Source organism: Ptychodera flava, unplaced genomic scaffold, assembly GCF_041260155.1.
Source record: "Ptychodera flava strain L36383 unplaced genomic scaffold, AS_Pfla_20210202 Scaffold_45__1_contigs__length_1260105_pilon, whole genome shotgun sequence".
Classification (NCBI taxonomy): Eukaryota; Metazoa; Hemichordata; class Enteropneusta; family Ptychoderidae; genus Ptychodera; species Ptychodera flava.
In genome coordinates, this window is record NW_027248367.1 from 323,679 (window position 1) to 344,048 (window position 20,370).

General features: G+C 35.5%; 1 long non-coding RNA gene across 2 annotated transcripts in view; it reads right to left on the reverse strand.

Moving 5' to 3' along the window:
• LOC139128165 (uncharacterized) overlaps positions 1-18,163 on the reverse strand; it is a 49,050-nt gene extending 30,887 nt beyond the window's left edge. Inside the window, exons 1-3 of one of the 2 annotated variants that reach the window (XR_011551211.1) lie at positions 17,960-18,159; positions 12,225-12,315; positions 11,043-11,130 (exon numbers count right to left, since the gene is read on the reverse strand). This is a non-coding gene — a long non-coding RNA (uncharacterized lncRNA). Of the gene's footprint in view, positions 1-11,042; positions 11,131-12,224; positions 12,316-17,959 lie in introns of those variants that run through there. The other variant, XR_011551212.1, reaches the window with a different exon arrangement.
• Positions 18,164-20,370: the final 2,207 nt, after the last annotated feature.

Consider the following 20,370-nt stretch of genomic DNA (forward strand, 5'->3'; position numbering starts at 1 on the left):
ATAGTCTTCAAAAGACATAAGAAACTTGCGTTACTGCCGGGTTTTCACGCTGGGCCCATCCAGCTCTGCTATTGGTTCGATTTGAAATGCGCCCACGTGACTAGATCTTTCGCGGGGCCTTTTAAATCTGGAATCAAGAGACGACGAGATGCATTGAAAAACCTGCCGATTTGTCGACTTTTCATCGGCAAGAGGTAAAAATGTCTGAGTATGATTGAGAAGGACTAATGTGCTTTGACCCTACGTCGAATTTTACCGATTTCGATGCTTGCTAGGTGCATTTTTGGCGATTGAAAAAAAGTGTGTGGCAATGAAGTGACAACCCTTGGGTAATGTTAGGCTGTATTGAATTTGCAACGCACATGTATAGTTAGGCAACAACGCACATGTATAGTTAGGCTGTATTGAATTTGCAACGCACATGTTTTGTATAGTTAGGCAACAACGCACATGTATAGTTAGGCTGTATTGAATTTGCAACGCATAGTATAGTTAGGCTGCAACGCACATGTATAGTAGGCTGTATTGAATTTTGCAGCGCATGTGTATAGTATACTATAAAGGCTGTTGAATTTTGCAGTGCATGTGTATAGTTTGGCTGTATTGAATTTGCAACCTATACTTTGTTCTTTTCATCAAATACTATCAACAACAACAATAACAATAACAGCAACTTTACTGAGTCCGATTATATTTTTATTTTCCTTCATTTTTAATGTTTAATCATCATCATCGTCACCATCTGATCATCATCATCGGAGACTGAATTCCCTATGGTCTACCAAGAGGTGATATCGAGGGATAACCTCTTTATCAAATACCTATGCCCACGTTATTGAATGAATAAATCTCGTATATTAAAATATGATACGTTTCACAGTGGTTTTTAGTCCCCACGGACACCGTCCGGGGGGACTTTAGGTTTGGTCATGTCAGTGCGTCCGTCCGTGCATCCGTCCGTTCACGCAGATATCTCAGAGATGCAAGGAGCGATTTCATTCAAACTTGTTACAAGATTACTTCATATGTCATACAGATGCACGTCGATTTGTTTCGTGATACGATCCAATATGGCTGCCGGGCAGCCATTTTATTACGATTTTTTTCATGTACAGAGCAATAACTCAGGCATGTTTCAACTGATTGTATTCAAAGTTGGTACAAGGACATTGACCAATGTCATAGATATGCTCTTCAATTTTTTTGGTGATACGATCCAATATGGCCACCGTGCGGCCATTTTGTTACGATTTTTTTCATGTACAGAGCCATAACTCAGGCATATCTCAACCGATTTTATTCAAACTTGTAACAAGGACATTGACCTATGTCATACATATGCACTTCAATTTGTTTTGTGATACGATCCAATATTACCGCCAGGCGGCCATTTTATTGCGATTTTTTCATGTACAGAGCCATTACTCAGGCATGTTTCAACAGATTTTATTCAAAGTTGGTACAAGGACATTGACCAATGTCATAGCTATGCACATCAATTGTTTTGTGATACGATCCAAAATGGTTGCTGTTTGGCCATTTTGTTACGATTTTTTTATGTACAGAGCCATAACTCAGGCATATCTCAACGATTTTAATCATACTCGTACAAGGACATTGACCTATGTCATACACATGCACATTGATTTGTTTTGTAATACGATCCAATATGGCCGCCGTGTGGCCATTTTATTGTTTTTTTATCTCCAGAACCATAACTCAGACATGTATCAAGCAAATTTATTCAAAAGTATTTTTATCACTGACCTAATGAAGAGGACTCTATCCTCTCTGAGGACATGTAATCAAAGTACCCATTAACAAGTGGGGACTGTGTCATCAACGATGACTTGTTCTTGATGGACTACATTTATTTGCGTCATCTTGCTAAGGCGGATTGATATACTAGCGTCTGACGTAATCTATCAGCTGGCTCATTGACAATTATTTTACGGTTGAGCAGAGAAATGCTTGAACTCTGTCATCAAACATGTAGGATATCTACCGAATCCGTACGGTACATGCAAGTGTTGTGTTTGGTATTATTTTCCAGAACGCATTACCATGAATACATGATATTTTTGAAAGTTGTGCTTTTGAATTTGCCGGTCCTCCGACATGTCCGATAGCACTTTTGCTTGTCGTCTGCGCGTCTGTGCTTATGCACGCACACGGACGGAACAGCTGGTCTGTCATCTATCTGTCAGTGCCCGTACGGTGTGATGCTCTGCTCTTTAATTTGTTCAAATTGGTAGCACTACTAGCAGGTTAATCCAATATCGACACATGTGTTTTATTTAGTTACCCCGCATTTCCCTATGCTTAAAAACCCTGCCACTTTTGGAGATCGGACATGATATCGTAGTCAAAGTCAAAATCATAGACGGGCACCACGGTTTGTTTTGATTAGAACGCCACCATGTAAGTAGTCCAGTATGCAAATCAACAGGCCGTATCAGGCTTTGTTATGTAAATCAACAGGCCTTATCACTTTTTCATATGCAAATATTCAATTGAATGAAAGAAAGACGCGCTGATCATTCTTTCATATGCAAATCAACAAGGCGTATCACTTTATTGACATGCAAATCAACATGATAAATCATGTCACTGAACTCAGTACAGACACAATACAGGGCATAGGTATATGATAATGAACCATTTTGAATTTCAAATATCGATAAATCTTGGGTACTTTGTTTCTCTGGTACCAAGATTTGCACGGTGACCCCCAATTTTATTCTTGATTTCTAAAGCAAGTGGTTGAAAGATTCCTGGAGGAAAGATATAGCAAAAGTTTAAGTCTTTCACCTTCGAGGTGCATACAACCTTAAGTCACTCCACGTCATTATATGCGTAAAACATTGTGTCATACATTATAAAGTGATTAACCTTTGCATCTGTAATCCAGTTTTTCTCTGTAATTGTCTTCAGGATTCTCTTTTCTCTTTTCTCTTGGTCTCTCAAACTCAACTTCCTCTTCTATTTTGACAAATAATTTTTTCAGTTTTCCTGATATGTCATGTCTTTATTCTGAGACTGGAATAACAGACCAAAACAGATCTGATGCCATTTCTTTACAAAATTCAAAAGCTACATCTTAGAACGATTTTTACGATTTATTTTGCAAATTTAGACTAAACAACATCTGATTTTGGCAACATACACTAACAACTCAAGAGTCCAAATTGTAAAATTGTGCCTTCTACCATATACTGCATGATTGGCCTTAGGATGATATCTTATCACAGTTTTCCACATTATTTCTTTGACAAAATCAAATAAAGTTTTCCCAATGGCTTTGAAAGATCACCTCAGGGGTCAAAGTTCAAGGGTGAGTTTGTTACCTGTATATCTTTGAGGACATCTGAAAAGGGTTGATGCATTAGTTCGTAGAGTAATTTACTGTTGTTGTAGGTCAGTGATGCAGTACAGCTGATGGACCGTGAAAGCTCCCTGGCGTTGGTGAAGATGTTTGTGACCGGACCTTACATAAACAAAAAGAATACTTTGATGATACAGTACATCTCATTATGGCAACCAGAGGAGATCAACGATGAAAATGATGATAACATGGAACGATAATGACGATGATGATGATGATGATGATGATGATGATGATGATGATGATGATGATGGTGATGATGATGATGATGATGATAATGATGATGATGATGATGATAATGATGATGATGATAATGATGATGATGATGATGATGATGATGATAATGATAATGATGATGATAATGATGATGATGATAATAATGATAATGATGGTGATGATGATGATGATAATGATGATGATAATGATGATGATGATGATGATGATAATGATGATGATCATGATCATGATCATAATGATAATGATGATGATGATAGCGAAACTGTTCATCATAGTCATCACAAATGAATGACGAAGAACAATCCAGATACGGCGACGATAATGTTGCTGCTGCTGCAACAACGATAATGTTGAAGACGGTGATCGTGATGATGAGCGCCCCTATCAGCAACTTTTCCCCATCAGTGAAAGGTAGCCGGATCAACACAGTAAAATAAAGAGCTGAAAGTGGGGATGAGAGAACTACGTGTTTCGTATTTTAAAGACTTAATCGACAATAATGTATGAGTCGCCTGAAAATCAACTTCAAATCACAAAGATTTTGAAAATGTCGCACTGTAACTGTACAAAGAATAGATAACTAAAACGGCATTCGCTGAAAATAAGAAAATACGAAAACAAATCAAGAGTCGTTGAGTTTCAAATAATGTAGGTGAGGAACGGTACGCCACATTATTTTAGTCCAATTTACGGGGTAAATGCCATACATCAGAGCTTATCAGCGTGCTTGAAAACAGATTTGAAAAAAACTTACTCCAAACTATTTTTGTTGTTTAAGCTTCTACCATTTGACGAAACTCAATGATTAGCATCGTATCCTGAAAAATCAACTAATTTCATTGCGCAGAAACAGAAAAAGAAGATTTCTCGCCGTGAGATAGGAGCTGAGAAACGAACTATCTTAATGAACACTCACCCACGCCAACCGCTGAACCGAAACAGAACCCAAGCACTGATTTTATTAATCTATATTCATCAGCCTTGCTCCATAACAACTTCTCCAAGCGAGGAAAATGACGCCGCAATGCAACTCTGAAACCTTTCCAAAATAAATAAATAAACTTTAACATCTCTTTGCCATTAATTGACATCTCTATTTCAAGAACCGCAGTTATGCTTTGTGATATTATTACTGGGTTACTTATTTAAGAAATTAAACTGTAGGTAAACACGCTGGCTTATACTATTTTGGCGCATAGCAGCATATTTTTTATTCAGTTTAAAATCTGATATTGTCGGAGGAAGAAATTGTGTCTTGTTGTTTTGCTTTGACCGGATTTTCAGCGCTAAGCATTCAAATTCTCACTTAGCATTTTTCGCATATTTATACTTTGATTTGCAAACTTCAGAATGCAATGAAAATACGTAAAAGTATGTCATATTTAAAGCCAATCATCCGGCATGTCTACGGCCGCCGAATAACGTAAACTTAGCGTGAAATAACATGACATAAATTCAAAGTTCATGAGAAAGAATGACATAAACGATATAAAGCGGGAAAATGCAAAACGGCACTGTATGTCTACCTACAGATCTATCAGAGAACGTGTAGAAGTAAGTAAAAATGTGTGACGATAAAACACATTTGAAAGTCAGTGGACAACACAGTCTTGGACTTTACCTGTGGAACACTTCTGTAAACAAACGGCCAAACATTTCATTTCTCTGAGATTTCTGCAGCATAAAAGTTGAAAGTTAGAGAAGAACTGTCAGTGATGTGTGGTTCTTCTTGTTATAAATGACACAAACACCAAACCGCGAACGTATATGATGGAATTCAACGCGTTCTACAGTGCGCGTCAGGACCGGTTGCTAGGTAATGCGCGCAACCATGGAACTCTTTGAAGACGCGCGATGATCATTGGAATTCCATTGAACCATGACGTGCAAATCGAATTATTTTATCTCTGCCATGTCATGCTATAATTTTGAATAATAAGAATAGCAGCGAAAACAATGACACTGGTTCTGTATACATATGTTTACTATCCGTAATTTCTGTCGCAATATCCTTATTTTTGTCCGCACACTCTATTATGCCCATATGCGTTTACACCTGTGTACTTATACAATATGAGTTTGTGTCCAGATCTGGAGAGATGCCTCAACTCTTATGCAGATTACCGTAAAGTGGTGAGATCGGCCGTTTTAGTCACGTGTCCTTTTCTGTCCGTGTGGTGCGAAATAGCCATGAAAAACTACTTGGCGTTCTTCGCCGTAAAAATTGACAGCAAATCAAAAGATTATACAGTAAATATCTTTGCATTTACATTAATTGATTGATAGACTGAACGAACTGCGTATTTCAAATCTACGCTATGGGGTGAAAATCAGTGCGGTGGTGTTTGCTGAATTGTGGCAAAAGTTCTCATAACTCAAAGTTTCACCGCGATATTAGGAGTTACCCTCTACCGATTCTGTTTCATCATATTATTCGATATTTCATTGTTACATCAAATGCAATCGATACATAAACTGATCTCTTCTAACTTTCAAAGAGAAAAAAGTATTTCCTCCGTATTCCTTTGATGGGATAGACAGATAACAAGGTCTGATACATCTTATTCGAATGCATTTTGAGCTATTTTATGGTTAGCTTTGACAGTTTTTAACGAAGAAGTCAAACGAAATTGTTGAGGTGAATAATTCGTCGCAACTTTTCCCTTTACAAACAAACAAACAAACAAATCATAAACGTTAAAATCCTTTCATTCCAAGGCTTTGTCTGGCCATATTGTCTTTTCTGGTACAATCAGATTTAAAAAACATCAATCAATTCAACGGGGTTTTTTGAAGTCAGATTTTATATCTACTTTTGTTCACGCAAACAAAAAATACTTGACTATTGATAGAATATTTCAGAGAACATAGCACATGACAATTTAAGTGACTGAAATGTGGATTTTAAATTCCTTTCTCAGTATTATCCTTCCTGTAATAATATACATGATGAAAGTTTTTAAATTAAACAATTCTCTTTTTTTGAAACGAAACCCCGATAAAAACAAAAATATCAAAAATACTTGCAGTTTTCCGCATATATTGTAAATTGATTGTGACAAGTAAAACCCCTTAATGTATCACAAAATGGAAGGTATACGATTACGATATGTAAAACAGGCAATTGAAATTGAAACAAATGTAAGACACATTAATGTTTAAACTGACTTTAGTAGACAATCCCTGACATTGGTGTACAGAATCGTCAACTAAAACGTACAGTATCCTAAGAAGGCATCTAGCCTTCATCAAATTTATTGCATAACATCGAAATGTCATTTCTAAACTATTCTTTCTTTACACACCAAGATGACTTGTATTTAATGATTCCAAGGAAGTGCTGTCCCTCACATCACATGGCATTGGCCATGATATATTAAGTTGCGTACATTCAGCAAATTAGATAAATTGATTTATGGAGAAGCTCGAGATGTTGAAGCTCCTGTGCCTGTGTTTTTAAGTATTTTCCGTGTTGTTCTTTTCACATACTAGGATTTCTTGTTCGGAATCAAAAAATCATGAGGAAATGGCATCAAGTTTATCAACACCTTGTTTGTATGTAATATCGTCATGGTGTTAATTGTTGACAATTCCATGTCATCGAAATGTCGACACTTGAACAATAACGTTATTTTCACACTGTAATATGTACTTCTTTCTTGAATAAAAATAAATTGTCAAAAGTTAGAAATCTTCTTCATTAGCTCATTAGCGTTACAAGCACGGTTTCAAAGGAAAATATTTTGGTAATGACTTTCACGTGACAATACCCAGAATATTATATATTATATTATAGCTTTGTCAATACCAGTGAATTTTGTGACGTAATACTCTCAGATTATTACTGATAATGTATCCTATTATCCAACTCTAAATGTTATCAACATCTACAAGTTAAATTCACCGACATTGACAAAACTATAAAATGATAGCAATAATGTACCCGCCCCGGCCTATAAATGGACTCAAGCAAACTTTGCACTCCATAATGTACTCGGCTCCGCCTCTACATTATGTTGTTAGAAGTTTGCTTTCGTCCATTATGGGCCAAGAGGGGGTACATTATTGCTTAAATACATTAATTATATATGTATTGTTTTTTTATTAATACAGTTACATTTTCTGAATGGTACTCCTAATGTTTGTTTAAATACCAAGTATTTGCCTTGCCAACACAACACGTTGCCTTTGGATAAAATATACAGTATTATTTTGACAAATACATTCCAGTCAGGAATACATTTACATTCTGTCGTCAACAATACCGTTTAGCATTACAGACACACAGAATGAATCGACAAGTTGTACACAGGGAATTTCGATAATTTTGGAGTACAACACGAAAACCGTGGAAAGTTCATAAATAGCAGTGAAGCTGTTAGACTTATGATAGTGTCAAGTAGGTTATTAGCCATAGTAACCGTGTGAAAACAATGATTACTTAATTGTAGTAAACTTGAGAATCTAAAAGAACTGAAAGTATAATAAAAATAATCTACAAAAATGTATAAAAGCAATTAACCACGAGTTGTATAGACATGTTACGGAGCAGAGCTCCTGCAGTTGAATATGTCATACGAAATACATGAAACAAGCTGACTGTTCCAAATAAACGTGAGGGAACAATTCATACTAAAATCATGAAAAATCTAGATTGAATGTGATTTGTTCAATGTATTTTAAAATGTCACTGCGCGAACACCTTGACACGATGATTGTAACTGTCGGCCACGACCCCTCTGCAAGGCACATCATCTGTCAGTGCTATACCAGTGGGGGTTTTCAGTCCATCCTTGTCACAATCAATGCGGCAAACAAAATCACCGTTACTCTCAAACTTCAGCAGACACCTCGGCTGAGCCGTAACATAGAGGTGTGTATTATTGTCGATGGATATTCCTCGGGGCTTTTTCTTACCTCGGCCCCCGCTCTTACAGTCAAACGAATTCAAGTACTTCTTGTCGGCATTGAATACTTGGATACGATGGTTGTTACAGTCTGCTACATAAACCATTCCTGTACTTTCCACTGCAATGCCCCAGGGCAAATCGAACTCCCCTTGACCTTTACCCTTTGACCCAAATGACTCGAGGTATTTGCCATGTTTTGTGAAAACTCTGACACAATTCCCACCATAGTCTGTCACGTACACATTGCCATCCACAGGGTTAAGAGCTATCCCCTGGGGATCTTGTAACTCATTTTGTCCAAAGCATCTGATTACATGTCCATTCTCATCACTGACAACTACTTGATTATTGCTGTCATCTAAGCTATAGTAGTATTGTCACTTGAAATCACTATGTCACACGGTCTGAAGGGATGATTGAATTGTGTGAACACCAAACTTTTCTTAAACTTGCCGTCTTTATCGGTTACTTGTAATCTGTTGTTGGCAGTGTCGGCAATGACAATGTCTTTGTCTTTGTTTATCGCCACTCCAAATGGATGTTGTAACTGTCCCTCAGCGTTTCCCTTGCTTCCAATGGTCTTCACCAAACCTCTGATGACAGGACTTTCTTGTGGTGGGTGGGTTCCTATTGTGACGGTTACCTCATGTACACCATCGACTTGACGACATAGTGTAACTGTGTAAGTTCCATCTTCATTATCGGAGACGGAAAGCTCTTCTAAAGCTCCGCATGGTTTTCTTACCTTGGCTTTTACTTGTTTGTTTTGGATGACTTGTTTTCCTGATGAATCTCTTGTTGTGATCAGTAGGTCTACAGAGTTACCTTTCACCTGTTGATTTGGAATGTTTTCATCTGTACAGGTTGAGGTGCTGCCATCCGACCTTAATGATCCAAGCATTCCGATTTCTTGAACTTTTCATTTGCTTCAAACAGATCTACATTTTGTACACACGGTTTAATAAACACGCCAAGAAGTTGCCGAATGCGAGGTAATGCATTAGCTGGTTGACAGCAGCTGGGCAGAATTCCCGTGGTGCATCAGTGCTTCCATGTAGGTGCATGCACTCTTGATATTGGCATGCTTTAGTTCCAAGTCATCGATGTCTGTAGCTGCTTTTGCAATTTTATCTGTATAGATATGATTGAGTTCATCTATCAGTCTCTGCTCCTCTCTCTTTGTTTTCTTGATGATTTCTTCTGCTTTCATTCTCACCTTCCTTTCTTCTCTGCTGTACCGCTCTGTAAGATCAATGTGTATCTGCTTGGCCAGGGTTTTGTTCTTTTCAGCTTCCTGTTCTTTCACTTTCAGTTTGTCAACCATGGCTTTCAATTCTGTAAGATACTCATCTGCTGCATCTTTCAAGTCTCTGTGTACATGTTCTGGTATGCGGTGTTTGACAATAGTACAGTTTACACAGACAGGTACCTGACAGGTTTCACAGTAGAATTCAAGTTCATTGTTTGGATGAGCGCTGCAATATTCCAGAAAAATTCCTTAGCAACTATTGTATTTGTACATCCCGTGTCGATTAAGCATTTTTGGGTGACATTCTGTAAAGTTACATCAATCAAAAGCATTTGAATCAATCCCGGACTTGGACTCAACAAATTTTCCTCAATCGTAATCTGATGACCTTGACCTGTGACCTCATGATTTTCTGTAGTTTTGATTTCCGCATTATTGTCAGTGTTTTGTTCTTGCGCTTTTGTGTGATTTTTACCTCGCTTATTTTTCCTCCTATGTGTTTTACAATTAGTTTTCTTATTAGTTTGTGTCGTTACATTATCAGCTCGGTCTATTCCAGTCCGTATTCCAGCCTCGCCACCAAGATGACTTGCTGACTGTTCTAATCGGATTGAGGGACGGCCGGTTCCCGCAATCCTTGGTCGTTTAACGGCTTATTTTTCACTTCAGTTTGCTCCTGCTGGCGTTGAGGGCAATTCTGCTTACGATGCCCTTTCTTAACGCAACACCAACATACAGTTTTCTTATTTGGATCTCGAAATTTTGCATTATTTCTACTGCTCGATTGAATTGCAGTCTCTACGCACTCTAATCTATCCAACACATGCAATAACAGTCCCTGTAAGCCTGTATCATTGACCTTGCCTTCATCGCAATGTTACACATCACCTGACCTGACCGCAGACGGACGACGTGTGTTTTTGCCTTTCGAAATGTCTGATAACTCTCTTCACACTGGGCTTCGTGCACAACGGAGTCCAATGTCGCACCCTTCAACCTCCCCGCTTCATTTATTTTTCTTTGCAGAGAATCATCGCCAACAGCCTGAAACAAGTGATCAATGCACAACCGTTCAAGACAATCGTCTGATGCACTAGGATATGATGCTGTATTTCATGTGCCAAATCTTTCTGAGACTGATCCTTCTTTCTGAGAATTGTCTTAGCTTGGAGGCGGAACTCGTCCTCTAAACCACATGTTGAAAACCGTTTCAGTAACAAATCACATAGCTCACTGTAATCATTCACTTCTTTTAAGTATTCTAGTTGGTTGTGATGTCAGGTCATCTGATCCTGTATTCCATGACGTCAATACAAGCAGTGTTTCAGACAGTGTGTTTGCCATTGTCCCTGCAAGAGAAACAATGACAGGATTGACAGAAGAAATACATGTAGATCTGTCTTGTGATATCATGGTATTAATATGAACATAGATTTGTGATCAGTGGTATTAATGATCAACAGAGCAGAATTTATGCAGTTTTTCCTGCAACTCTTACAATAGTTCATAAAATGACAATGTTGGTAAGCAGTAAAATTGTTTGCTTTCATCAATGCATTGTAGAAGTTGAGACACAGCTACTTTTCTTTTGTTTGTTTCAGAAAATAACCCTTTGGTAATGATTGTTTTTATATCAAAATATGCTTACAAAATGATAAGCCTGATTTACATTAATGCCATCATTTTTTAACATTATCAACAATCACCATAGTCCCTTTACATGTAAGTCAAAAATTAATTGTGTTTCCTGCTGCACGTCTTATCAAAAAGGGTAAGGAGAGCTATACAAAGTTTAATCAATTCGTTGGAAACTTTAAACGAGCAGTCATTGAACGTATTGTTTATTTACTAAAGCTAATACAATTCTGATGTTTATTTCTCTATATTTCAAAGATTGTTATTTGAAATAGTAATATTTTTACCACTCTAAATAACATTTTCCAAGAATAAATATGACATTAAGTGACTTTATTATATGATACACAAGATATATGGTATTTTCAGGTCATCTAATTTTACTACTTTTCAAACACTAAATTTAGTTGTAAGTTACCAGTTTTTTACTGTGTTAAATGTTGTTATCACTTGATATGTACCAAAATTGATCAGATTTCAGAATGTGAGAGTATAATGCTATATATTATCAGCTGCCTTTCATCAACAATTCCTGTACAATGTGTTCACTTAGTTACAATGCAGTGATCTTCATCAGATAGATCACATTATGCAGAAATTGTAGAGAAAAATGTATTCAGAGATAATTTCAAATGTGTGTATATTTGATAATTTTTCAATAGAGAAGTTATAGAAATGCAATGTATAAAAATCTTTTTATAATTAATGACACAAAAATTGAACATATCCTAAACAGTTTGTAATTTTCGATGAAAACATTGACAAGCATTGTAAATATATGATGCTTGATAGATAAATTCCACCATACCTTTGTTGTTACGGCTTTGCTGAGTTTCAACTGACACAAATAGGCATCTGGATCTTCTGAACTTCCAAAGCAGAATTAGTCCTTTGAAGCTCTGAGTAACAAAAGAAAGCAAAACATCTTCAATTATTCCTGACTTTGGTAAAAATTTGATTCAAAAGGTGTCTGTAATGTTGCTGTGTTTGATTAGAACATGAAGGTATTCAATACTTAAGTCACATGATTTATAACAAACTCATTGTGTTGCTGCTCTGTGGAAACGTAAAACAAATGGGTCCATAGTTCCGTTGTCGCTGACCTTTACCTGTCATGCATTGTGTACCATTAATTTTGCTCACAACATATAGATGTGTTTGCATTACCAGTCACGTGACTGCATTTATTTGTTGGTTTAAACAGTAAAGGAATGGATTTAAGGTTCAGTCTTTTCTGACTTTTGTCTGTTGTCTGGTACCTTTGTACTGACACGTCAACTCGTAAATCATTATTGATAGAATGAACACCTACATGTACCAGTTCAACAGTAGATATATAATGTTTATCTATGGCCTTGTGTAGTTGGCAAAATCATCATGTTGCAAAAATTAATTCTTAGCAAATTGTTCAACACAAAGTTACATGGCTTGGTGATCAGAGGCACTATAGTGCATATTCTTACGACAAGGAGTCACCTGTAAAATTTAAACAGCAAATACATTTTGGACACCATTCTACCTGATCACAGGGCAATGCTTGGCAATCTTCAAGGCTTCCAAAGTTTTGTCCAGGGTATATGATTTGGATCATTGGCAACTTGACATTTTCAATAATCACAGATATATTGGGAACACATTAAGAGATTATTTCAAGTTAAGTATTCTCAAAGATCTTGTAGTCTTTTTTGTTAAGATTTAATATAATTAGTGATTAATACTGAGTGGTTTATAAATGTGATATAAGATTCAAATGTGTAACTTTAAAATTTTCACCACACCTTCCAAATTTGCGATCAAACCATTATGTTCAGATTAATTTTTAAATCATGTTAATTATGGTTTTACACCATTTTATCATTTTTATGTAAATTTCCACATTTTCATCATCAATTTTTATGTATATTATGATATTATCCTATATCAGCAACATTTGCAATAATTTTGCTGTGAGAAAATAATGAGTGTAGAAATGAGGAAGTTTTAATCCTTTCACAACCATGGTTTCGGCCAAAACTTATGGTATGCAATAGTGATCTATTTACAGGACATTTGGGTGAACAGGTCAACCTCTAAACCGCCATGCCCAAATTCACTTGAATACCGGTACATTCACACAAAACAGGTTTAGTACAGACTTTGCCCCTTTGTTGATGGAGTGTGGTTCAGAACTTTCTTTCTCGCCTTTACCATCACTTTACAAATGAAAATACTCTTTTGGAACCTAATTGTACTCCAATATCATAAAGAACTAAAATAATGATATCATGTGTAGCATACCTATAGAAACTACTATTAATTTTTACAGTGAAACTAATCATCAACAACTTTATAATCATTGGTGCTTAATCAGGTCAAGTCAACAACTCAACTAGCCATTGAATACCTGAAGTCTACTGGGCCTGCTGTAAAACTGAAAGGTGTTTTTAAAGCTATTGTACAGCACACTGTACACACAGCAGATTATAATTTTTCGCAGAGTTGTTTCCAATTAAGTGATATTTTAGAAATTTTGAGAATGTTTTAAGGAATGCTACGACATTTTTTGATCAGTTCATGGAGGTAGTAGAGAATAAAACATGAGTTTGAAGTTGGATAATGGGTTCGATGCACGTACTACAACAGTTTATAGATAGTCATAGGAATTTGACAATTACTGATAAAATTCAGGGTTCTACATAACCTTTGCACACTAGCCCGGGTCTAGTAAATTACCGGGACTAATAAAATTGGTAGATGGTAGTCAGACACAACAGTGTCTTTTGATAGGTATTTATAGATAGAATAAAAAATAAATGCAAGTTTACAGTAATATTTTTCAGAAGCATAACTTTGAAGCATGTGACTAATGTGTCAAACTTCTTTAATATCACATCAATAGAGGTCAAATACTTATTTTGTTAAAAATAAATCAAAATAATTGCAGGTTGAACAACAATTTATTCAAATGACATTACTCATCCTTACTCTGATCGCAATCTCCTGGGAAGTAGTTTGGATTGTTGCTATGGTTACTAGAATTATATTGTCAAGATGCCAAAGTGATATATTTTTCTATTATATTCATAATCAATTTTAAAAGTAATATAATTCATCAAATATAATCTGATGTTGAAGATAAGATAGCTTTGATAACTGCTGTTTTATGTAAATTTTATGAGCATGTAGTTACATAACATTCAAAGAAATCTGCATCTGTCTTAAAACTTTTTTTTACTGAGATCTGAGTTTATGCATAGACGTTTTACATTTTTCTCTCATTAACTTATTACTTGCAAAATATCAAACTGACATTTGTTTTTTATTGAAAAAACACAAGAAATAAACAGTAAAACTGTTACAAAAACGTTTCTCAAATTCTTTAGGGGCATAATGGCATTGTGCAACTTCTACTTCTTTCAACGTCAAGCAAATATCAGGATAGAGACAATAGATTACTGTACTTCCAGTGCTAGTCCGTGGCCCACTTAGAATTATTGTGAAATTCAAATATTACTATAGACTGTAATGTTGCTAAGTTTTTACTTCCAGAGTGAATCCCACTCAGAGTTATTGTGAAATTCAAATATTACTATTATAATATTGCTTAGTTTGTGTCATCTTAATGCAAAGAAATGATACAGGGACTATACATATGTAGTTTGATAGATAATCCAGGGTGATAGCAAGTCCATAATTCTGTCAGTTTTCTCCTTAAATATAAAAGTCATTAACAGTATGTATTTGCTAAATTTCTTCATGACCCTGCGATGGGGTGAAAACTGGTGCATTAATTGCCTCCAGCTTTTTTAGCTCCCATATATGCATATGTATATGTGAATGGGAGGTATTCTGATAAGGTTGCAAACTGTCGTCTGTATGTATGTATGTATGTATGTATGTATGTATGTATGTATGTATGTATGTATGTATGTATGTATGTATGTATGTATGTATGTATGTATGTATGTTGTCCACGTCAAAAACTCCTAAACCGCAGCACCTACTGTCTTAATATTTGGTGTAAAGGTGCACCTAGGGATGGAGATGTGAATTTGTTCAAATGAACATGTCAGTGTCAAAATATGCAAATGAGGGGAAAAAAGGAAAAATCCTGCAAATGGCTAAAACTCACTAAGCATTGGTCAGATTTGGTTGAAACTTAGTATGCAGATTTCTTTAGGTATTCTAAATTATGTGTGCAAAAATTGGGGTGAAATATGCATGTTTGTATTTTTAGGGTATTTTTTCCGTTCTTAGTCAAAAAATCTTGTTCTCTGAAATCGCTCGTCTGATTGCTGTGAAACTTAATGTTCATTTTCCTCAGGGTGTACAAATTGTATATTGATATTGTCATATTAAAGTAATTTTTGGGCAATTTCCCCATTTTTTGATAAAAAAAATTTATCCAAAAACTACTGATTTGATAGCTTTGATATTTTGTATTCAGGTATCTAAGATTAATCTCAATATAATGTATTGAAGTTGTGTTGAAACTGGCAATTTTTTATTGTTGGGACAATTTTTGCCTTTTTGGTCAAAATTTTTTCTCCTGAAACTTCTGATCTGGTAGCTTCGATATCTAGTGCACAGGTTCCTAGGGTTTATGTTAAGATATATTGAAATTAGGATGAAATCTGCAATTTTGTATTTTGGGGCAATTTTTCTCATTTTGGTCAAAAAATTTGTTTCTCAAAATTTACCAGTCTGATTGCTTTGATATTTCGTAAATCGGTTCTTAGGATTTTGTTAATATGATATTTTGAAAGTAAGTTGAAATCCAGAATTTTGAATCTGTGGGGCAACTTTGAGAAACTGTCAATTTACTAGCCTCAAAGGATATCTTTCATTTTGTATTTTAAGATTTTTTTGGTAATTTTATACCTACTGGAACTAAGAGTATAATGTGGTGATTTAGTAAGCATTTGATGTGGTAAACTGTATTTGGTGTTGAAATAGGGTAAAAAAATCATTAGAAAACATAGCTGAGGTGATTTCAGCAAGTTTGGTTTCCAACAAATATATTCAAAAATTTTTTCAATGTTTAAGAGTGAGGGAGGGGGGTTCCTGGCAGATTTTGAAAAAAAATTCCAAACAAATGCCAACAAAAAATTCAGCCAGAGAAGGTTTGACAAAAAGAAAAGGTGGGAGAGTGCGGAAAAAAAAAATGTACAATGGATCGGATAAAAAAGACAATGTACCTCATCAATCTTCCAGACACCACCCCTTATCGGATAGTCCACCCCAGATGTATTTTTGCGCGCAATTGACCATGCAGTGTATTTTAGTTTAAGATGTCAAGTTAGGTTAATATGTTTAAGTTTGTAAGTTGTTCGGGATGTGGATGCACCAGCTGTTCTTAAAGAAAACAATGTTTACTTTTCTCTGTAGGGTTTCTGAGTTCATGATTGTATATTGAAATCTCTCCATGTATCTGGTGTACGGGCAAAATGTAAACATTCGTTGCATGTTATTTATTTCAGTCTATGTCAAATATTGTAAATGAAAAATCAAGAACAGTTTGCTGTGTGCTTGTAAAAGATAACATATTTGTCAATATATAAACTGCCTTGCAGATTGATTGTCTTAAAAATTATCACAGAAGTAAAAACAGAAAAGAAACTAATCAAATTGCTGTAACATATTCACTCTCAGTGCCTGTATAGGCCTATACTTAACTATTTTATCATTACATTCAGCTGTTTGTTATATCTTTATCACTCTCCATGGGCCAAGGCACACTTGGGGTCAATGTCATCACTCTGTGCCAGTCTGTGTATGTCAGTCTGTCTGTACATATATGTCCATGTTTTATACAATTGTTAACTTGTTTTGATAACTATATGGGAGCGAACTGTGATGTTGTCACTATTTTTACTGTATTGAATGCTTGGATCACTTGAAATTTATCATAATTTGTAGGGCCGACCAGTTTCAGAATGACAATTAGGACATATATCATACCAGTATATTGATGGCGGAAATACAGCGATCTGATTGGTCGAGAAGTGAAAAGAACCGTGGTATATTGGTGATATACCACAGCTGGCATATGCACAAACTCTCAGCGTGAGTAAAATCTGTTTGTGACGTTCCATGCCAGAATTTCAATATACTGTTATGATATAATAGCAATAAACGACACCCAGCGACGGTATACCACTCGCTTAATTTTGACCAGTTCACTTTATATATGCACTCGTTATCGCTCGTGCATATATGTCGTGAACTGGTCGAAAAATTGTGGTGTCTGTCGCTGGGTGTACTTTATTGCTTAATTAGTGGTCTCTCATGAAATTGTTTTGTACAATATGTCTACTTCCTTGTAATCACAGTATTTTTTATCGGACATATATCACACTATGCAGAATACAGAAAGACATGATTCAGAGAGAATTTCAAATGTGTGTATCACTATCAATGATAATTTGTTCAAAAGACAAGTGGTACAAGTTTAAAAATAAAATGACATACTTTTTCACAAAAATTTAACAAGAAATCCTCATGAAAACTTTGACACACATAGTAAACATACCGGTATGATACTGGATAGAGAAAATATCATACCTTAGATGTGATGGCTTTGAAGTTTCCACTGACACAAATAGGCGTCTAGATCTGTTGAACGTCTGATGAAGATTAGACCTGTTAAGTTCTCAGTAACACAACTCGAAAAAGTATCCCTGGCTGTGGAAAAATTTGAATCTAAAGGTGGCTGTGCTTGCTCAGAACAAGTAGGTGTGTCACAATTAAGTCACATGATTTACAACAAACATTGTTCTACGCTGTAGAAACAGTAAAGAAATTGGTCAAGTGTTCAGCCTTTGCTGACCTTTGCCTGTCGTACGATTTTTGTGTACTCAAATGACCCTTGGTAACTCATTGCTGCAAGAAGGAGCCCTAAGGGAACCAGTTCAACAGTATAGACATTGCATTTAAAGTCAGTAAAGAAGATGAGATATTATAAGGAAATTGCAAAGCAGCCAGGGTATGCTAAAAGACATTCCTGGCAAATTGTTCAACACAAAGTAACGTTGCACATACAGAGCCACTGTTCAAATTCCTACTCTCTGGCGAAAATAACAGTCATCATTGGTGAAATCTATTTAGAGCAAAATCATATATGACACCACTTTACCTGCAAGCATATTCACAAGTCAATGCTTGGCAATCTTCCAATCTTCCAAGTGTTCCTTCCACAGGAATGGGAATTACCTTATTGACAACTTGACATTTTCAATATAAACAAATTTATTTTCAGAATTAATTTCAGAATTCTGTATGGCAATGAATATATTACTCAAGACCTATTAATGTATTAATCCTATTTGTGTAGATTGAATAGCCTGGGGGATATATACTAAGAGGTTTAAAAATTTGACTTTAGATTCAAATTGTAAATTTATGAATTGTGCAACAAATTTCTGATTGCAGGATTACACAAATCTGTTCACAAAATCAGCTAATATTTACAGAGATCAGACCAAACACTTAAACTGCAGTTGCACATTCTCTTCAGAACATCATCTTACTTTTCTCTTGAAATGAAAGAATAATCCCCATGAATTTATCTGGTATTACCTGAAAAAAGCAATGATTTTTCAGCATACAGATATCTATAACTGATTATAAGGATAATTTACATTTATGATCCTACCATTAGTTCAGATTATAGATTTTAAATCATGTTTATAAAAGTGTTACATCATTTCCATGTGCAAATTATCTTTGCATCAATTTTCTATATTTATGTGCTCATCAATTTTTATGCACATTAAGATAATATCGTATACTCCAAAAACTAAGCACAACATGCAATAAGTTTGTTGTGAGGAAAAAGTGTATAAATGAGGAAGTCACAATCCTTTCATAACCATGTTGTCGACAAAAAGCCAATGTATTCGATAGTAATGTTTACATTTGGGTGAACAGGTCAACCTTTAAACAACCATGCCCATGCAAGTACATTCATCACACGCATGAAGCACAACATTCACTTGAATACATTCACACACAACAGAATAAGTCTAGTCTCTGAAAACTCTGCACCACATCGTGAGAAGAAAAAGTGTAAAATAAGGAAATCTTAATCCTTTCACAACCATGGTTTTGGTCAAAACCCAATATATTCTATAGTGATCTGTTTACAGGACACTGGGGTGAATAGGTCAACCTTTATACCGCCATTCCCAAATAAATGCATCACACATACAGCATTAAATTAACTTGAATGCATTCACAAACAACAGGTTAAATATAGACTCTGTCCTTTTTGTGGACAGAGCGTGGTTCAGAACTTTCCTTCTCTCCTTAATATCACAATTGGCAATTAAAAATACTCCTTTCCTTTTGTGCCTAATTCAATATCATATAGGACTAAAATAATGATATCATTTATAGTCTAGCCATGGAAGCTATCATTAATATTTGCAGCACAACTAGTTTAATTATTTCCATTATCGATATTTAGTCAGGTAAGTCACCAACTCAGCTGACAGACTGCCTCAAGTATACAGGGCATGCTGTCGAAATGAAAGGAAGAGATTTTGAAAGCATTTGTATAGCAGCTATACAGAAGATAATTATTTTTACTGAGTGATATTTTAGTATATGTTGAGATTGTTTCACTGAAGACATTTGTTGATCAGTTTAGGGAGGTAGAAAACAGACAATGTAATATGATTCTGAATGTGTTGATGGTGGACTTAGATCGATACACATACTACAACAGTTTATGGATGAGTCACATGAAATTTAGTGATAAATGATAAAATTCAGGATTCGGCATAAACTAAGCTTGGTCGACTATCCCAGGTCTAGTAAGTGTCAGAGACCATTAAAAATATTCAATGGTAGTCAGATAATATAGTGAATTTTGATAGGTATTCAGGGATGACACATCAAAGAAACAACTTTACAGACTCAGTAATATTTTTTACAGGCATATTTTTGAAGCATGTGAGTAATGTGTTAAAATA